The 20918-nt window shown below is 37.6% G+C and overlaps 1 protein-coding gene across 1 annotated transcript in view; it reads right to left on the bottom strand.

Annotated features, from left to right (window-relative positions):
- Positions 1-2009, bottom strand: part of LOC101421720 (adhesion G protein-coupled receptor E1-like) — a 52853-nt gene extending 50844 nt beyond the window's left edge. The window contains exon 1 of the mRNA XM_058281976.1: positions 1934-2009. The gene's annotated coding sequence lies outside the window, so the exon portion shown is untranslated. The remainder of the gene's footprint in view (positions 1-1933) is intronic.
- Between the last annotated feature and the right edge of the window lie 18909 nt (positions 2010-20918).

Here is a 20918-nt window from a genome sequence, read left to right as displayed (position 1 = left end):
TCCAAAACCCATGGACAGCTGAAACACCAAGCTCATAGAAGCCAATGACTCCTGGGAGCTAGATATGTAACATAAATGACACCATGGGTGAGCTGTGTAAACTTTGGAGAAGTGGAGAGTACAGCCACTATCTAAAGACCTTCAAATGCACTTTTCCTTAAGTAAAGAACCAGTGGGACACCTTCTTCAAACTTCTGCAGTAGATAATATTGCCTGAGCTAAAATCAATTTATTTAATTGAGCATCTTCTGTCCCTTGGAAGAATTATGCATGGACATTTCCTGGACATACTCCTGTCTTTCAACATTTGCCTTTTTTTAAATTCATTTTACTCTTCCCCTCAAAAATCCTACACTAAGCTATACTATTAAAAATCTCTGTCCAGATAAGGGCAAATTTATTTACTTTTTTATTAGAGAAGTTGTGGGTTTGCAGAACAATCATGCATAAAATACAGGATCCCCTTATAGCACCCTATTGTTATTACGTTGCATTGGTGTGGAATATTTGTTACAAATGATGAAAGTACATTTTTATAAGTGTACTATCAACAATAGTCCATGGTGCTTCCTCAGAAAGATAGTATAGAATTACCATATGACCCGGCAATCCCACTACTTGGTAGATACCCAAAAAAACTGAAACCAGGCCTTTGAACAGATATTTGCACACCAATGTTCATAGCAGCATTTTTCACAATTTCCAAAAGATGGAAGCAACTTAAGTGTCCATCAACCAATGAATAGATAAATAAAATATGGTATATACATACAATGGAATATTATTCAGCATTGCTTTTTGAGGTCTCATTTGAAACTAGTTTAACTGAAGTAAATTACATAAATGAGGTAATAGTAATAATATTCTTTTCAGAAGAGCAGAGGCATCTAGCAATGCTGATTTCAGGAGAATTCGAGAAAAAGATATTGTAAGAGACAGAAAAGAAAAGAGAAGGGAGGAAATAAATCTAATTTCACAAAACAATATTCACTACATGAACTATGTGATATTTTATCATTTTAGACATTTTCATTTTTTTAAAAAGGCTGCTTGTTACCCATTAATTTGGTTTCATGACAACCCTGCTTAGTGAGTCACAACCAGCTGGTTGAAAAACACTGACCTGTGAATCTCTCCACTTTGGCCATGAATAAATCATACAACCTTTCTACTATGAACCTGACATTTAATGTGCCATTGCGTTCATTCAAAAGGGGAGGTGTGTGGCATGTGAAAAATCACATCTTGTTAATTTACTAGGTGATAACGGTCAGCTCATTAATCTTTTCAGATCTTGTTTTCCTCATATTCTTTTTTTTTTTAAATTTCTCTCCCATAACCCCCCCGCCCCCACCCCGTTGTCTGCTCTCTGTTTCCATTCACTGTGTGTTCTTCTGCATCCACTTGCGTTCTTTTCATGCAGCACCAGGAATCTGTGTTTCTTTTTTGTTCATCATCTTTTTGTGTCAGCTCTCCGTGTGTGTGGCGCTACTCCTGGGCAGCTCACCACATGGGTCAGGAGGCCCTGAGTTTGAACCCTGGACCTCCTATATGGTAAGCAGACACTCTATCAGTTGAGCCAAATCCGCTCCCCCCTCATAATCTTAATAACAAACTGGTTACAGGCTAAGTATACTTCAGGCTGTTTTTTGCAACTTTATCATTTAAATTCACAATTCACCAACTCTTTCAGTGTGTTTCAACATCTCAGCATATTCCACACTATCACAGACAAAACACACATTCCATGCACAAGGAGAAGGGGAAAAATTTAAAATCAAATGCCCGCAAAGCAGTTTTCAGGAAGTAAAGCAACACTGCATGTAAATAAGTCCCCTTGAAAATTCCAGAGCCTGAATGTTTCTAGACCCCGAATAAAATAAGTTCTACATTCTCTTTTCTATGGGAAAACACTAAACTAGTTCCTACTTACTTGCAAAGATGAAAAGTTCTTGCTTGTCAGCCAGGCTGGTTGCGTCTCAGTGTTGACCAAAGAGGAACTTCTTTGCTTCTTATGTTGAACTCCAGAGTTGCTCAAGGAATCTTGTTGGTAGATGAGAGGGTGGAGGACGTTGGTTTGTGGATTTGCATAATGCAGGATCCATTATTTCTCTTTTCATGACGGTAACTAAAATTGTACATTAGCAGAGAGGGCCATGTTAAAGTGCATCCCAAATTTTGGAAACAGAGATAATATATAATGAGGAAAACCAAGTAATGAAGAATGCTGACAATGTCTACTAATTCCAAGGTAATGGATCAAATTTCAAAGAGGTGCTATAATTGGTCATGTTCTTAGTGCAAGGTTGACGTCCAGAGTGTAGGACGGAGTGAGCAGATTTGTGTATTACCTAGTTTGCTATCATCAAATCATTTTTTTGGTTTATCAAGTTCCAAAAGGAGTGAACCATATTTAGAATAGGAAATGTTACATAAGACATAATTGCACAACTCTTCTTTACAAGTTGGTAAAATTCTTGACTTTTCTCTTTACCATGATGTGGCGAAATTTCATTTCATTTGTCTGAGAAGCATCTTATTAACATCCAAAAAAAATATGAAAAATATATTTGAGCTTGGCAAGCCCAGATACACACATAGATATTTCCTCCTTGTTTGATTTTCTTACATTTCTGAAACATATCCATATTATGACTAACATTAATATTTTAATTTTTCTTTTTCCCATTATTTTCCATTCATTAATTTATTGAGCATCTATTGTGTGCCAAGTCCTATTTTAGGTATTAAGGATACATAAATGAAGAAACATCATATTTGCCTTTTAGGAAATCCCAGTTTAATTGAGCCTACTAAGCACCCAACTCTAGCACACGCTGGTAAGCCTGATTCTGTGATTCCATGAAATTACATGCCATAGAGTATTGATTCAATTTTACAACATGCCTTTATTAAGTGTATTCCCATATGAGACAAGCCCTAGGCCAGGTGTTGGGGTCTGAAACACATCTTTCCCCCTGCAGAAGTTTACACCAGGCAGCTATAGGGGATCTCCATGCCAGCAAGAACAGCTTCCTCCAACAGTCTTCAAGGCAGAGATCACTGGGTGGAATGGTGTTCACCTCCGTCCTCCATCCAGTTGGTCTTCCCTTAGGAAACGGGAGCTGATCTAAGGAGCCAGAAGTGGCAGATTCTGCATCCTAGATCAAAGATAACCAGGTGACAACATGGGTAGTTGCACAAAGCTTTGTCTGAGCTATTTTCATGGCACTTTCAGTTTTTTAATCAACAGGTTGACCTGCATCCATGGATTCCATTAGGTTCATTAACCAGGTAAAGAGCACCTGACCTCATTAGGCTGTATTATGTTGAGAGGTGGGAATTCGAAAAAAAAAGGATATCAACCGTCCCTTTTTTCAAAGAATTTTCATTCCAGTGAAGAACAAAATAGACAGAGTACTTTAATTCTAAGATAACATTTTCACTTATCTCTGTAGAGATGAAGTCTTCTGATAAATATCACTATTTTTAATACTTTTTTTAATTTTTAAATAAGCTTTAGATTATGTAAATGTTACATCAAAAATAGAGAAGATTCCCAAATGCCCCATCCGCTCCCACACTTCTCATTACAACATCTTCATTAGTGTGGTATGCTTCTTACAATTGATAAACATATATTGAAGCACTGCTACTAATTGTGGAATATAGTTTAAATTATAGTTTACATTTTGCCCCACACGATTTTATAGGTTTTGACAAAATGTTTAATTGCCTGCATCTGTCACTGCAATGTCATGCAGGACAATTCCAATGTACCAAAAATATCCCCATGTTACACCTATTTTTTCCTCTCCTTCCCCTCAGGACCTCTGGTGACCACTGCCTTTATATCAGTGATACAAGTTCTTCCATTGCTAGACTAATAATAAGTATATAATACAATAATAATATCTACTTTAGTCCATTGTTCATTTCCAAACTTGAGAATTTGGGGATGGTGATGCCAACTCTGTTTCTTATTGAGAGCGGGATTAGAACTCATGGGGCAGATGGATGGATCAGTCTTGCTTGCAGTTGTTGACACTTTGTTCCTTGGGATGGCCATTGTCCATCATCTTCTCCTTGTTAGTTGTCCTGGGTGAGTCCAGTGAACTGGAGAGTAGGTGTTGCAACTCTGCTGATATTAGGGGCTCAACAAGCCCATGAACAGACCAAAGATTTAAGTGTATGGGAAATATATTTAACAAGTATAGTGCCAATTATAGATTCAAATATAAGGGGCAGAAGAGTCCTGTGTAGGGAACCAATAAATGAGTCTAACTCTGTTACACTGGGAAGCATAAATTCCAAAGTAAAACCCACTGACAGAGTGCCCAATTCCTGAGCTGTCTGCCCTGCTTATAGTGTCTAGATGTCTCTAGAGCCCTCAGCAGTCCTGCTGTTTGAGGCATTGTTTACTGTGGCAGTCAATGAGATCCTGCTGAGATGAAATATAACTATTCTTTAAATGCGTAAACCTTTTTCCAACTAAAAGTTGGAAAAAGAGTTCTTTATAAACCCTACAATCTAGACATAAAAACAGGAAAAATGAGAAGTTTTGAGCTGGCTAAATATGGCTCAGCAAGTCAGCAGCATGCCTATAAATAGAAAGGTGAAATAAAATCAGTTTTTGACAGTCTGTCCTCAAGAAAGTGCTGTCTGCATAAGTTCAGCAGATTTGAAGAGCATCCTTCATCCAATGCTGATGGCCTTTGATGCCATTTGTTTGTATAAATTATAGACAGTGCAATAAAATATTCAAATAATTTCCCAGATTGGTTATGAGTCAGTCCTGCTATGTAAGACTGAAAATGTTGGCTGTAAAATCATTAGTCATTAGGAAAATCCAAATCAAATCCACATGGAGGAACCACTTCACACTCTCCAGACAGGCTATATTCAAAAAATGGAAAATAGAAAGTTTTGGTGAGAATATGGAGAAATTGGAACCCTCATGAGTTGTGATTTTAATGTGAAATGGCACAGCTGATATGGGGAAAAGTTTGGTAGTTCCTTAAAAAGCTAAAAATAGAGTTATAAGAGAAATTAAAAACTGTTACTCCAACAAATACATGTTCTGGAACGTTCATACTAGCAGTCTTCACAATAGTCTAAAAGTAGACACAATGCAAATGTACATTAACAGATGAATGGGCAAATAAATTGTAGTATGTACATATAATGCAATAATATTCTGCCATGAAAAGGAATGAAGTAGTGAAAAATGCTACAACACGGATGAACCTTAAAAACATTATGCTATGTCACAGAATAGTGACATTTTGTATGACACCATTTATGGGAAATATTCAGAATAGGTAAATCCATAGAGAGAGGATGCAGATTGGCAGTTGCTAGGGCCTGGAGGGAGTGAGGAATTGGGGAGCAACTTAATGTTTAATGGGTACAGGGTTTCAGGGTGAAGGAAAGGTTTTGGAACCAGATAGAGGTAGTGGTTGGAGAACATTTCAAATGTACTAAGTGGTACTGAATTGTTCACTTTTTTTATGGGTTTAATTGTCTGCCCAAAAAGACACATTCAAGTCCTTACCCCAGGTCCTGTGAATGTGACATCATTTGGTAATAACGTCATTGAAGATTTTATTAGTTAAGACGAGGTCAAACTGGAGTAAAGTGGGTTTCCAATATTTCTAGTGTCCCTATAAGGAGAGAATTGGATACAGACACAGACACTTTAAGAATTTGTGATGACTGAGGCAAAGAATGATGTGGATTTCCAACAAACCACCACCAAACACAAAGAGAGAAGCATAAAAAAGATTCTTCCCTATAGTCTTCATTTAGGACAACTCTAAGTCCCAAAAATGTCCCCGCATCACACCTCTTCTTCCCTCTCCCTATATTTTTATGTAACACTAATGTAATCTAAGTATCTTTTTTTTTAAAAAAGTGAAAATTAAGAAAAGATCCAACGAGAAACCAGCTGAGCCAGCCCAGACCAGAAGAACTGGCTCGCCAAACCAGAAAATCAGAACTAAATTAATGGCTGTTGTTTTAAGCAACTAAGATTTGGGGTGGTCAGTTACATAGCCAAAGTGAACACATACACTGCACAACTAACTCAGGCTGGAAGCCGTTCATTGCATACATTTCCCTCTAAAATACAGCTGATTGGACAGGGATTGGTCCCTATGCCTACTGTAGAAGTTTGAGATTATTTATGAATCCCCAAATGATAGATTATGTTTGTAAACAGGTCTCTTCCTCTGGGTATGATACCTTTTGAATGCCTTAGATTCAGCTGGCTTGCATTGATTAAATTACCTGTAAAGATTAGTCCCCTTGGTGGGCTGATATAAATGGACACTCACTCAAGAAGACACACAATAAGAGAGAGAGCTCCATAAACACGGAGGAGATAGCTTTGATCCTGCAGCCCTGGGAAAAGAGATGAGCCAATTGCTTGGTAGTATGCAGCTGATATAGGAAACCCTGAGAGAAAAGCACTATGCCACTTATAGCTGAGATCGGAAGAATCTGGGCCCCCAGAGTCTTAAGAAGAAGAAGGAAGGAGAGGCCAAGCAGAGATAGGCCCACCATTTTGCTTCAACACGTGGCAGCTGACTTTGGTGAGAAAGTACCTCTTATGGTACCTTGAGTTGGACTCTTTAGGACCTTGTAACTGCAAGCTTTTACCCCAAATAAATACCCTTTATAAAAGCCAACAGGTTTCTGGTACTTTGCATCAGCACCCCTTTGGTTTACTACATGTACCAACCAACAACCGACAAGGTAGGCAAGCAAGGAAGTCTAACTTACAGCATTTCTCCATTTTTGGATGTTGACTAGCCAATCCATTCAAATTGTGTATCTCTCTGCCTTAGAGAGTTTAACATAAAACCCCAGAGAGAGACATAGAGAAACATTAAAGTGAGCCAACAAACAAACTGAGAGCTAACAAAAGCAGAAGCTAGAGGTTCTGGGAAGATGGCCTCAGAATAGGCAGGCAGGGCTCAACTCTTACAAAAATAATGGAGAAAGGGCCAAAAGCTGTCTGAGGGGCCTGCTTTGGGGTTCAGCAGACCAGTGCTGCACAAACCCAAGGCAGGTGAGGGACAGAGAGACGAAGAACCTGAAACAGCAAACATGAGTTACTAAACCCTGAGCTGGTCAGGAAGGGCACCCAAAAGATAAGCAGCCTGGGTAAAATCCCCTGGCTCACTACAACCAACTCAGAGGGGAACAGATGTCTTCTTCCCTGGGAAGAAGGAGGATACATCAGAGGGCAGAGAGCAGTTTCTTTTCAGTGAATTTGAACAATAGAACCTACTTTGAATATTGTCTCTGACCAGACCAGAAACACCGGCAGTTGGAGGTTGAAAGAAAACTCCATGGGAAAGTTCACCAATGACTGCCATCAACTAGCCAGAAAGGAAACTACAACGAGAAAAACTGCTTTTAGGTCTCTCTTAGATGAAACTCCTGGGAGAAAATCTGTGCCTCTTTAGTAAGTCCCTAGCCCAATTTTGATAACATGAGCTGGGCAGTTTTAAAGAATCAGTATAATTTGAACCAAAAATCAGAGAAGAGCCATGAAAAAAAATATCTAGGTGGGAGAGAGAAATGGGCCATCAGAGTAAATTCACCAACATATTCAGATACTCAGACATCAGCAAAAAATTACAAGCCATACTAGGAGACAGGAAGCAATGGCCCAGACAAAGGAACAAAACAAATACCATGATGAGATACAGGATTTAAGAAAACTAATCAATAATAATCACAGAAATCTCCTAAATCAATTCAAATAATTGAAAAAATATGACTTAAGAGATAATGGATATTAGGAAGACACTGGGGAAAGCAGATGTGACTTAAGCAAGTGGTCTCCCATCTACCATATGAGAGGTCCCAGGTTCATTTCACAGGGCCTCCTGGTGAAGGCAAGCTGGCTCTCATGATGAGCTGGCCTGAATGGCAGGCTGGCTCCAAAAAAAAGAGACAAAGTGGAAAGACAATGAGAGACTCAACAAATGAGGGAGTTGAGGTGGCTCAAATGATTGAGTGCTTCTCTCCCACATTGGAGGTCCCAGGATCAATTCCCAAGTGCTTCCTAAAGAGAAGACGAGAAGACAAGGAGACACAGAGAGCACACAAAGAATGGACACAGAAAGCAGACAGCAAGTGCAAAAACAACAAAGGGAAAGAGAATAAATAAACAAAATAAATTTGAAAAATGGGTTACTTGGATGTGCGAGTCTGAAAATTCTCTTTTAAAAAAGGAGACATTGGGTGAACATAAAGAACAATTTGGAAACTTACAAAGGAAAGTAACAGAGCTTATAGGAATGAAAGACACAATGGAGGAGATTAAAAAAAAAAATTAGAGGAGGCAATCCAAGATGGCAGAGTAGGGAACAGCAGGCTGTACTCCTTCTTCAGAAACCTGTGGGAAGGTAGGCAGGTTTACCTGGAAGAAAGGAAGCTGTGGGACCATGGGGGCAATTAGAGAGAGCAGCTAGAGAAGGAGGACCTAGTTGACTGAGAGAGGGAAGCCACTGGAGGTAGGGCAGGCAAGCCAATTCTCAGCTGGCTCACAGAGGGAATCAGGGAAATGATTTGTCTGGACGCTCCAAGAGTGAGGAAAGCCACTAGGCGACCAGAATTGCATCCCCGTGCCCAGCAGTCTCTCAAGGTTTGGGAGCTGCAGGGCAAAGAGGTGTGGGTACCGGTACCCAGTTGGCTCAGGTGGTGAGAGATGTAAGGGGAAGTAGGGCAGGTGGACCAGAAAAAAACAACAACAACAACAGCCTGCGCTGAAGCGGCTCAAGAGAGAGGGAAGGGAGCAAGCTGATGAGATCAGCTGTCACACTCATTCGCCCTGGGAGAGAGAGGAACTGGATCAGTGAAGGGTTGGACTGACAGGCACCTAACAGTCCTCTGGGTAAGAGGGGAGCCTGGAGGGGCAGCCTGCAAGCCATTGGATGCCCAAGCAACCTGGAAGAGAAGGGAGCCAGAGAGTGATCCAGTGTGTTGTCAGGCACAACCAGCTCCCTGGGGGAGAGGAAGTTGCGGGAGAAGCAGCCTCCTAATAGAGAAATTAGGTTGAAAGTTTTAAGGTTTTTACATGTTTTATTATTTATATTCTTTGTTCTTTATTTTTTTCTCTACATCCGAGTACCTTGCCTGTGGAGGGTGGGCCACAGGGTGATTGATTTGGTGAGCACGAGCAGCCTGAGACAGTTGAGAGAAAGGCCTATTTATTCTGTTTTGTTTTGTTTTGTTTTACTTTTGTTTCCCTTTTTCTCCTTATTTTCTTTATTTCTTTTCTTACTCCATTTTTCCCTCTTCCTTTGCTTCCCTTTCATTCCAACTTCTCATTTGGACTTCATATTCTTTCTTCATTTCTCATCTTTCCGGTCTTTTATTTCTTGTTTTATTTTTTTTTCTTCTTCTCCTGCCTTTTTGTTCTTAATCCTTTTTATTTTTTTATGATTTGTCACTCATTACTTATTTTTCCCTGGCTCTTTCATGACTACTTTTCTTTCATTTTTTAAATTATTATTATTTCTTCTTCTTCTTTCTTTTTTTATGGTCTTAATATTTTTTGAAAGAACAGGGAAAACTACAAGGATATAGAATTAATGGAACCAAGTGTCATAGAGGACACTTAACAGAAAATGAAATGAAACACAAGGGTAGAAAGAGAACATATCCACCTGAATAAGCCCATCAAAATAAACAAATACCTAGACATCAGCAAAAATTTACAAGCCATACTAAGAAACAGGAAGACATGGCCCAGTCTAATGAGAAAACTAAAAAACAGAAGGAGGCATAAACATGCATCAAATAATCACAGATGTCCAAATAAATATGAATCAACCTATTGAAGTGAAGGAAGAGATGAAGGATATTAAGAAGATACTAGGGGAATGTACAGAAGAAATCATATACATACATAAAATGATAACAGATCTGATGGTGATGAAAGGCACATGAAAGAAATAAAAAATATGCTTGAAGCACTTAATGACAGATTTAAACAACCAGAAGAAAGGATTTACGATGTTGGAGATAGAACATATGAACTCACTCAGATAGTAGAACAGAGAGATAAAAAGATAGAAAAAAATTCAGCAGGGACAACACAAAAATACAAACATATGCATTGTAAGCATCCCAGAGGGAGAAGAGAAGGGAAAGGGGACAGAAGTGTTAGAGGAAATAATGGCCCAAAATCTCCCAACTCCTTTGAGGTACATGGATGTACATGTCTAGGAAGGCCACTCCAAACAGTGTGAATCCTAACAGGCCTGCCCTGAGACACATACTTATCAGATTGTCAAATGCTCAGGAAGGAGAGAGAATTCTGAAAGCAGCAAGAGAAAAGAGATCCGGCATATATAAGGGAAGCTCATTAAGATTAAGTGCTGATTTCACATCAGAAACCATGGAGGTGAGAAAGCAGTGGTATGACATAGTAAGGGTGTTAAAGGAAAAACTGCCAGCCAAGAATTCTTTATCCAGCAAAGCTGGCATTCAAAAATAAAGGAAAATTCAAAATATTCACAGATAAACAGAAGTTAAGAGAGTTTATCAAGGAGTGAAATTTTGACACATCTGACAGCATAGATGAATCTCAAATACCTTATGTTGAGTGAAGTAAGCCAGTCACTAAAGGACAAATATTACGTGGCCTCATTCATCTGATACAAGCATATTGAGCAGACTCACAGAGCTAGAGCCTGGAGGATAGGTTACCAGGAGACCGAAAGTGAGTACCGAGTGGTAAGTCAGTGTTTCATCTGGGAAGAACCTATGATAAGGTAGAAGGAAATGGTTTGGCAGTAGATTGAGGTGATAGTGGTTCAAGAATGTGAGTGGAGATAATATGACACCCAGGCCCAGAGCCTCAACAGACTTCAGCTCCTACACTTTGATTTATTGGACTTACTCCACTCAGCCAACATGGAGTTGAAGAAGGTCAACCACCACAACATGGAGCCTAGAGTGTCTACAACTGGAAGCGGGAGGAGTGCATCCAGTACCCATATGGAATCTAAGCCCTCACTTGACATAGGTGTGCAATGGACACAACCAATCCAATGTCCACAGAGAAAATGTGGAATGGGTGTGGGAACGGTAGCCATGGTGGCTGCTGGGTGTGGGGAACGGGAGGAAGAGATGAGATGTGGAGGCGTGTTCGGGACGTGGAGTTGTCCTGGATAGTGCTTCACGGACAATTACGGGACATTATAGATCCCCCCAGGGCCCACTGGATGGAACGTGAGAGAGTCTGGGCTATGATGTGGACCATTGACTATGGGGTGCAGTGATGCTCAGAGATGAACTTACCAGGTGCAATGGATGTGTCATGATGATGGGAGAGAGTGTTGCTGTGGGGGCAGTGGGGGGTGGGGGCGGTGGGGTTGAATGGGACCTCATATTTTTCATAATGTAATTTTAAAAAATAAATAAATAATTAAAAAAAATAGGAAAAAAAAAAAAAAAGAATGTGAGTGGAGTACCAGTGCTGGAGTGGAAGGGAAAACAAGGTTGGGAGGTGGGTTGGACTATCCATGGAACTGGGGGTAGGGCTAGAGGAAGGAACTGGTTATCTCTGGGAAGGTGGAGGTCTGTAGTTGAAAATACAATTGTGGGAATGTTCTTCTGGCAAATGTGGCAAGGGGAGGGTCACTAGTGCAGAGCGTCGGGGCAGGGCGTGTGGGAAAGTTTGCACCTGGGGCCTACTTCTGTGGAATATGAATCTTGTCATAGGGTGTTATCTCAGTGGGTGGAAACCCGCATGATAAACAAGAGAATATTAAACCCCCATCTTGGGGAGCCCTGACACATTCTCAGATAGAGGGGAATCTCTCAAGTACATTTATTTATTAGGCAGTACCTAATAAAAGAAAATAGATGAAAATGTCAAGTGCTAAATATTACTTCTTGTACCTAAGAAACTTATCCTTGAAAAATTGAAACTTATTGGTTATCATGGGCTCTGAGGTAGGTGGAACATAGGGCATTTTTAGGGCATTGGAATTGTTCTGCATGAGTTTTCAATGACAGAAACAGCCAATTGTGCATTTTATCAAAACCTATAAAAGTGCATGGTACAAAATGTAAGCCACAATGTAAACTATAGAGTGTGGTTAGTAGCAATACCTCAATGTTTTTCATCAATTATAACAAATGTTCCATTAATGAAAGATGTTAATAAGTGAATAGGTGAGAAGGCAGGGGGTATATAGGGTATATAGGAACCCCCTATATTTTTATGTAACTTTTCTCTAATCTAAAACTTCTTTCAAAATAAAGTAAGAAAAAACAAACTATGTGATACCACAAAGGCAGTGCTGAGGGAAAAATTCATAGCCCTCCATGCTTAGAGTAAAAAAGAAGAAGATATATTTTCTTATGACAGAAGTTGCAAACTTATAAAACAATCATGCTATGTATGAATGATATATTTCAATAATTTTTTTTTTAAAAAATAAGAAAGGGCTAAAATTGAAGACCTAACTGCATGCCTGGAGGACCTAAAAAAAACAACAAAAAAAGAAACAACTCAAAGAAAAGAAATAATAAAAATCAGAGCAGAAATAAATGAAAAACACCAATAGAGAGAATTAACAAAACCAAAAGAAAACTTGGCTCTTTGAGAAGAACAAATTCGACAAAACCTTAGCTAGACTGACAAAGAAAAAAGAGAGAAGATGCAAATAAATAAAATCAGAAATTAGAAGGGGAACATCAGCACTGACACCACAGAAATAAGAGAGATCATAAGAGGATACTCTGAATAACTGTAAGCCAAAAAAAGAAACAAGTCAATTTAGACAAGATGGACAAATTCCTAGAAACACACAAAATACCTACACTGACCCTAGAAGAAATAGAAGACCTCAGTAAGCCAATGACAAGTGAAGAGATTGAAACAGTCACCAAAAACCACCCAAAGGTCATTTTAGAGACTTGGGAATTGTCCTAAATGACATTGCAATGACAGATACAGGCCATTCTATATCTTGTATAGATATAACTACAGAATTGGATGGGAGACAGTGTAAACTACAATGTAAAATTTAATCCACACTTAGTGGCAATGCTCCGAAATGTGTTCAACAATAGCAATGAATGTACAGCACTAACAAAGGATGTTGTTAATGTGGGAAAATGTGGGAAGTGTGGGGAATGGGGCATATGGCAATCCTCTATATTTTGTATATGACATTTGTATAATCTCAGTATCTTTAAAAGTGAAAAATAGAAAAAAAACCTAAAAACAAAACAAAAAAATTCCCAAAGATGAAAAGTCCAGGAAGAGATAGCTTCACAAGTGAATTCTACCAATTGTTCTATGATAATCTAGTATCAATCTTGCATAATCTCTTCCACAAAATTAAACAGAAAAGAACACTACCAAACTCAGTCTGTGAAACAGACATGACCTTAACACCAAAACCAGATAAAGATACTATGAAAAAAAGAAAACTACAGACCAATATCTCTAATGAATGTAGATGCAAAAATCCTCAACAAAATACTTGCAAACCACATCCAAAAGCACATTAAAATAATTATACACCACAATCAACTGAGTTTTATCCCAGGTATGCAAGCATGGTTCAACACAAGAAAATCAATTAGTGTAATAAACCTTATTGATAAATTGAAGAAAAATCACATGATCTTCTCTGTTGATTCAGAAAAGCATTTGACAAAACACAGCATCCATTCTTGGTAAAAATACTTCAAAAGACAGGAATAGAAGGAAGCTTTCTCAATATCGTAAAGTGCATATATGAAAAACTTACAGCTAGATTGTACTCAATGTTGAAATACTGAAAGCTTTCCCACTGAGACCAGGATCTGGTCATCACTGTCATGACTGTTATTCATTATTGTGCTACAAGTTCTAACTTGAGCAATTATGCTAGCTAAAGAAATAGAAAGCATCCAAACAGGAAAGGAAGAAGTAAAACTTTCATTATTCACTGATACGTGATGCTACATCTAAAATATCCTGAAAAATCCACAACAATGCTTCTAGAAGTAATTGACGAGTTCAGCAAAATGGTTGGATACATTTTAATATGCAAAAGCAATAGCATTTATATATACTACTGATGAGCAATCTGAGGAGGAAAGCAGGAAAAAATTTCATTTCTAAGAGCAACTAGAAGATTCAAATATTTAGGGATAAGTTTAACCAAGGTCATAAAGGCCCTGTATTCAGAAAACTAAAAAACTTTGTTATAAGGTCCTAGGATGACTTAAATAAATAGAAGGACATTCTGTATTCATGGAATGGAAAACTAAATATCATTAAGATGTCAGTTCTACCCAAACTGATTTACTAATTCAATGCAATCCCAATAACAATTCTAAAGCCCTTTTTGGAGAAATGGTAGAGTCAATTATCAAATTTATTTGGAAGGGTCAGGGGCCCCAAATAGCCAAAGGTGTCTTTAAAAAGAAGAACAAAGTTAAAGGACTCTCACTTCCTAACTTTAAAGCAATTACTTCACAAAAGTGATAAATAAATAACAAACTGGGACTGGCATAAAGATATATAGATTGACCAATGAAACTGAATCAAGAACTCAGAAATAAACCCTCACATCCATGGTCAAGTGATTTTTTACAAGGCTGTTAAGCCCTCCCAATTGAGCCAGAATAGTCTATTTAACAAATGGTGCTGAGAGAACTAGATATCCATGTCTATATATTCAAAAGATAGAAAGAGGACCACTATCTCACAACATATACAAAAATTAACTCAAAATGGAAAAAAGACCTAAATATAAAAGCTACAAACATAAAACTCCTAGAAGAAAATTGCAAGAAAATATCTTATCTTTCTTGATGTAGGCTGGTAGTTTCTTAAACCTTCCATCTAAAGCACAAGCAATGAATGAAAAAATAGATAAATGGGACCTCCTTAAAATTAAACACTCTTGATCTTCAAAAGACTTTGTCAAGAAAGATAAAAGAAGCCTTTTCAATGGGAGAAAATATTTGGACATCACATATCCAATAATGGCTTGATACCCATTTTAAATAAAGAGATAAACATATTCATAGAACTCAATGATAAAAAGACAAGCAACTCAATTATAAAATGGGCAAAAGACTTGAATAGACATTTCTCCAAATAAGAAATGCATGCGGCAAAAAAAGCACATGAATAAGTACTCAACATCACTAAATATTAGGGAAATGCAGATCAAAACTACACTGAGATACCATTTCACACCTTATAGCATGGCCATTTTTTTTTTTAAAGCTACAAGTGCTGAAAAGGATGTGGTGAAACAGTAGCACTCCTTCATGTTGGTGGAAAGGTCAAATGAGGCAGCCTCTGTCCAAGACAGTTGGTAGTACCTAAAGAACCTGAATATAGAACTGCGGTATGATCCATCAGTCTCATTTCTATGAGTATATTCTGAAGAGCTGAAAGCAAGAACACAAAATAACATTTGCACACCAATGTTCATAGCAGCATTATTTACAGTTGCTAAAATATGGAACCAGCCCAAATGTCCATCAACCAATGAATGTGGTATATTAATATACACACAGTGGAATACTATTCAGCTATAAGAAGAAATGAAATCAGGATGCATATGACAACATGGATGGAACCTAGAGAATATATTATGTTGAATGAAATAAGCCAGACACAAGAAGACGAATATTATATGGTCTCACTAATATGAACTAAATATGTTGAATAAACTCATGAAGGTAAAGTCTATAATACAGTTTACTAGGAAATAGATAGGGAAATATGCTTAATGTATACCACATAATTAATAAGGGTAACTTCTTAAGTGTGGAAATGAATAGACTTGAGAGAAACACATTATAACAAGTATAACTAACATTGCTGATTTTTAGATCTGATTGTGGCTTAAAAGTGTAGTCTGTGGAAGTAACTGTCAACTGAAAGGAAACTAGAGAATAATCCAGGGCATATATAACATAGTGATTTCAGTAGAGAGTGAAGATTGTGGTAAATAGTATAAATATAAGAATGGTCTTCTTTTACGAAGCGCTAAGAATATGGTGCTACATGGGAAATTTACAAATAATGTAACTTATGGATGAAAGTTAACAGTAATATTGTAATATTTTGCAGCAATGACAGGAAGATATTTATTCAATACTAAGAGATAACAATAGGAGGTATAAAGGCTTATGAGATTTTTCCTTGTGGAGTAATGGAAACATTTTCAAATGGACTGAGATGATGACAGTACAACTCTGTGATGAAAATGAAAGCCACTGAGTGTACACTTTGAATGGCTTGTACAAAGCATGGGACTCTATAACACACAGAATCCAGTGGCGGATGGTGGGCTATGGTAAAGAACAAATATAAGAATATTTCCTCATGAATGGTAACAGATATATAATACTAATATAAGGTGTTAATAATTGGGTGGTTTGGGGGAAAATACACCAAATGTAAGATATTGGCTATAATTAGTAGTAGTATTTCGATGATGCTCTTTCATAGTTTGTAACAAAAGTTTCACAACAATGAAAAGTGTTAGTGGTGGGGAGATGTGTGGGAGCCTTGTATGATGATTTGCATGTTTGTTTGGTAAATTCATAAATTTTACTATACACTTGTTGTTCATGAATGACTGCTATACCTCAATAATATTTTATTTTATTTTTAAATAAGCAGAAGTTGTTAGATAGGGGAAGCTGCTAATGACCATCTTCTCTAATCCCTACCTCAGTGTTTCATCCTGCTGTAGTAGAACTGTAGGCTGTCACCATCATGACTCCAACTCATTTCACAAGCCAAGGGAACAAATGCTCAGTCTAAGGAAGAGTGGGAGGGGGATCACCTGTCATACTTCAACAAGCATGTAAAAATTGACTTTGGGAGATTGTGAAAGATTCTTATCTCCATCTTTCTCTAACCTGTTCTGTACACTGGGAATTTATTCTGTATGGACTCTACCAAATGCCCTCTTGTGTTCTGTCTTCCAGCTGAGATTGGCCAGTGGTAGCCATGAAGGACAAGAAGGACAGGATGAGAAAGAAAATTCAAGGTATTTATTTCCCCAAATTTCCCTTATCCCCTCATAGGACATCACATTTGGGCAGTGGTTGGATTCTTCTGCTGCAAGCTGAAACCCTTCCCAAGTTCCTACAACTGCTCCTTCTCCTTGCCCCTTCAAGTCCAAGATTGGTCAGAATAACCCTTATTGTTATTCCGAGAGTGCCCCACCATCCTTTATCAATTTTTCTTAACCATATCACAACTATATAAATAATCCCTTCACTACATCTCCATAATTAAACCCTTTTAACAGTGCCAGCTGACTTTCTGCCAAGCTAACAGCTAGTGCACATGCTATTACACAACATGACATTATCCTAGCTGTACTGATTCTAACCAGAAACTAAACCTTTCTTAACAACAGCTATGAAAGAGGAAGCCACATTTCAAGAAAAGAAGGAAATATCATCCTTTTACGAACATGTTGACCCAGGACACAAACACAAACACCACATCCTCCTTTGCCGGTCACTTGAAGTAATTGTTTCTCAACGCATACCGTGTGCCTAGAAACGGTGATATTCAGTATGCGGGTTGACATCAATTACAGGAAGGCGTTCTACCTTACAACAACATAGAATAGGAATCAGGTAGTTGACATCATTAACATGATGATGTGAGACAACCCCTGAAAAAGCTTCCCCAGGGATTTAGCAAATAAAAGGACAAATTCTACTTGCTTAAAACTTTAGAGGATGATAGAGACTGGAGAAGGACTCAGTGAATGTTGAATCAAAGAAATAGAAAAATCTCAGTTAAGAAATTAGATTCTGGACTGCCAGTTGGTTCCCTTTCTCCTCCCCTTCATTGAATTCCCTGTGGCTTGAGATTCACACACAATCAGCAAGGTCTGGCTGCCTCCAACCACAGACAGAGGCTGTAGACCCATTCACAGCAGAGACATTCCAGTGTTCATGGAATGGAAGACGAAATATCATTAGGATGTCAGTTCTACACAAATTGATTCAATGCAATCCCAACTAAAATTCCAAAAGCCTTTTTTGAAGTTGAAAAAGCCAATAAAACTTATTTGGAAGGGTAAGGGGCTCTGAAGAGCCAAAAATATCTTTAAAAAGAAGGAAGCTGAAGGACTCTTTCCCTCACTTTAAAGCATATCACTTAGCTACACTGGTAAAAACAGCATGATTCTGGCATAAAGATAGACATATTGACCGATAGAATTGAATTGAGAGTTCAGAAACAGTCTCTCACATCTATGGTCAATTGATTTTTTGACAAGGTGGTAAATACACCCTGTTGGGTTAGAACACTCTGTTCAACAAATGGTGCTGGGGGAACTAGACATCCATATCCAAATGATAGAAATAGGACCCCTATATCAAAACTTATACAAAAATTAACTCAAAAAAGACAAAAGACCTAAATATAAAAGCTAGATCCACAGAGATCCTAGAAGAAAATTAAGGAACCATCTTCAGAATCTTGTGGTGGGAGGTGGTTTCTTACACCTTACACCCAAGGCAGGAGCAACAAAAGAAAAAATACATGAACTTAAGCATTGTTGTACTTCAAACAACTTTGTCAAGAAGGTACAAAGGCAGCCTCCTGAATGGGAGAAAATATTTGGTAATTTATCAGATAAGTCACTTATTAGATAAAGGCTTAACTGCTGAGATATATAAAGATATCAAACAACTCGATGACAAAAAGACAAGCAAACCAATTTTTTAAAAGGGCAAAAAACTTGAACAGACATTTTTCCAAAGAGAAAATACAAATGGCTAAAAACGACATGAAAAGATGTTCAACATCACTAGCTATTAGGGAAACATAAATCAAAACTTCGATCAAACATTATTTCACACCATATAGAATGGCCACTATTAAAAAAAAAAGAAAACCAGGAGTATTGGAGGGGATGTGGAAAAATAGAAACACTCCTTCACTGCTGGTGAAAATGTAGAATGGTGCAGGCTTTGCGGAAGAGAGTGTGGTGATTCCTCAGAAAGCTAACTATATAGAACTGCTATATGATCCAGCAATCCGGCTACGAGGACTACATTTAGCAGAATGGAAAGCAATGATGAAAACTGATATCTACACACTGATGTTCATAGCAGCATTATTCGCAATTGCCAAAACATGGAAACACAAGTGTCCAAACCGTATGATTGGATGGAACAAAATGTGATATAAACATATTGTGGAATACTATTCAGCTGCAAGAAGAAATGAGATCAGGATACATGTGACAGCATGGATGGACCTTGAGGACATTATGTTAAGTTAATTAAGTCAGACACCAAAGGAGAAATACTGTATGATCTCACTAACATGCACTAAATATCATTAGTGAAGTCATGGAGTTAAAATCTAGAGTACAGGATACTAGGATACAGATTGAGTATTGAGAACTGGGGACTGATACTTAAGGTCTATAGAATTTTTTATTCGGTTGAATGTAAATATTTGGAAATGGGTACAGATAATGGTCACACAATATAATGAATATTACTAGTACTGCTTATACATAAATATAATTTTGGCTGAAAGGGATAATCTAGGGTCATACGCATCAATACAAAGGAAACTAGAAGATAATCTCAGGACTGTATAATATAGTGGTTTTGGAGATGGATGAGGATTGGGGTTAATAGTACAAAAATAAGAATGTTTTGGACTACAGCAAATGTATATCACTATTACAAGGTGTTAAGAATATGGCAATATATGGGAAAAATACAACTAGTGTAAATTATGCACTATAGTTAATAGTAATATTGTAATATTTTCTCATCAATATCAATGAAGGCACTATATTTAATGCTACAGGTCAGCAATAGGGAGGTATGAGAGAATATGAGATTTTTTTTTCTGGAGTAAGAAAAATATTCTAAAAGTGACTGTGGTGAGGACAGCACAACTCTGTGATGATATTGTAAATCAACAAGTGTACACTTTGAATGGATTGTACAAGGCATGGAACTGTAAATCACACTGAACCCTCTGGTGCATGATGGGCTGTGGTTATCAGCACAAAGATGAGAAATTCTTTCATGAACTCTAGCAAATATATTAATACAATAATATCGCAAGAGATTAATAATTGTATAGTTTATTCAGAAAATTCACTCAGTGTAAGCTATGGACTATAGTTAAAAGTAATATTTAGATATTCTTTCGTCAATTGTTAACAAATGTTTCACAAAAATGCAAAGTGTTGGTAGTGAGGTACTGTGTGGAAATCTGGATATTATGCATGACTGTTTTGTAAACCCGCAACTTCTCTAATAAAACAAGATGTGTATATTCACAAATGGGAAAAAACTCCCAATAAAGAATAGCCCAGGACCAGATGGCTTCACAAGTGAATTCCACCTATCATTTCAAGAAGTATTAATCCAAATCCTGCTCAAACTTTTCAAAAAATTTGAAGGGGAAGAAAGACTACCTAACTCATTCTATGAGATCTTCATCTACATACCCTAGTATCAAAAGCCAGATAAAGATACTAGAGGAAAAGAAAATTAGAAACCAGTTTTTATTATAACTATAGATACAAAAACCTCAACACAATACTTACAAATTGAATCCAACAGAACCTTAAAAAAATTATACACCATAATTATGGTGTTTTAGACCATGGATGAAAGGGTGGTTCGATATAAGAAAATCAATTAATGTAATGCACCACATCAACAAAATCAAGGGGAAACACCATCTGATCATCTTGATTGATACAGAAAAGGTATTTGACAATTCCAGTGTTTTTTCTTGATTAAAAAAAAACACTAAGCATAATAGGAATGAAATGAAATTTCCTCAACATGATAAAGGGCATATATGAAAGCTAACTCTGTACTCAATGGTGAAAGGTGGAAAGATTTCCCCCTAAGACTGA

This window comes from Dasypus novemcinctus, chromosome 19, assembly GCF_030445035.2.
Source record: "Dasypus novemcinctus isolate mDasNov1 chromosome 19, mDasNov1.1.hap2, whole genome shotgun sequence".
In the NCBI taxonomy this organism is placed as follows: domain Eukaryota; kingdom Metazoa; phylum Chordata; class Mammalia; order Cingulata; family Dasypodidae; genus Dasypus; species Dasypus novemcinctus.
Note: the sequence above shows the minus strand (reverse complement) of the source record. Positions and strands in the feature narration are given on the sequence as shown.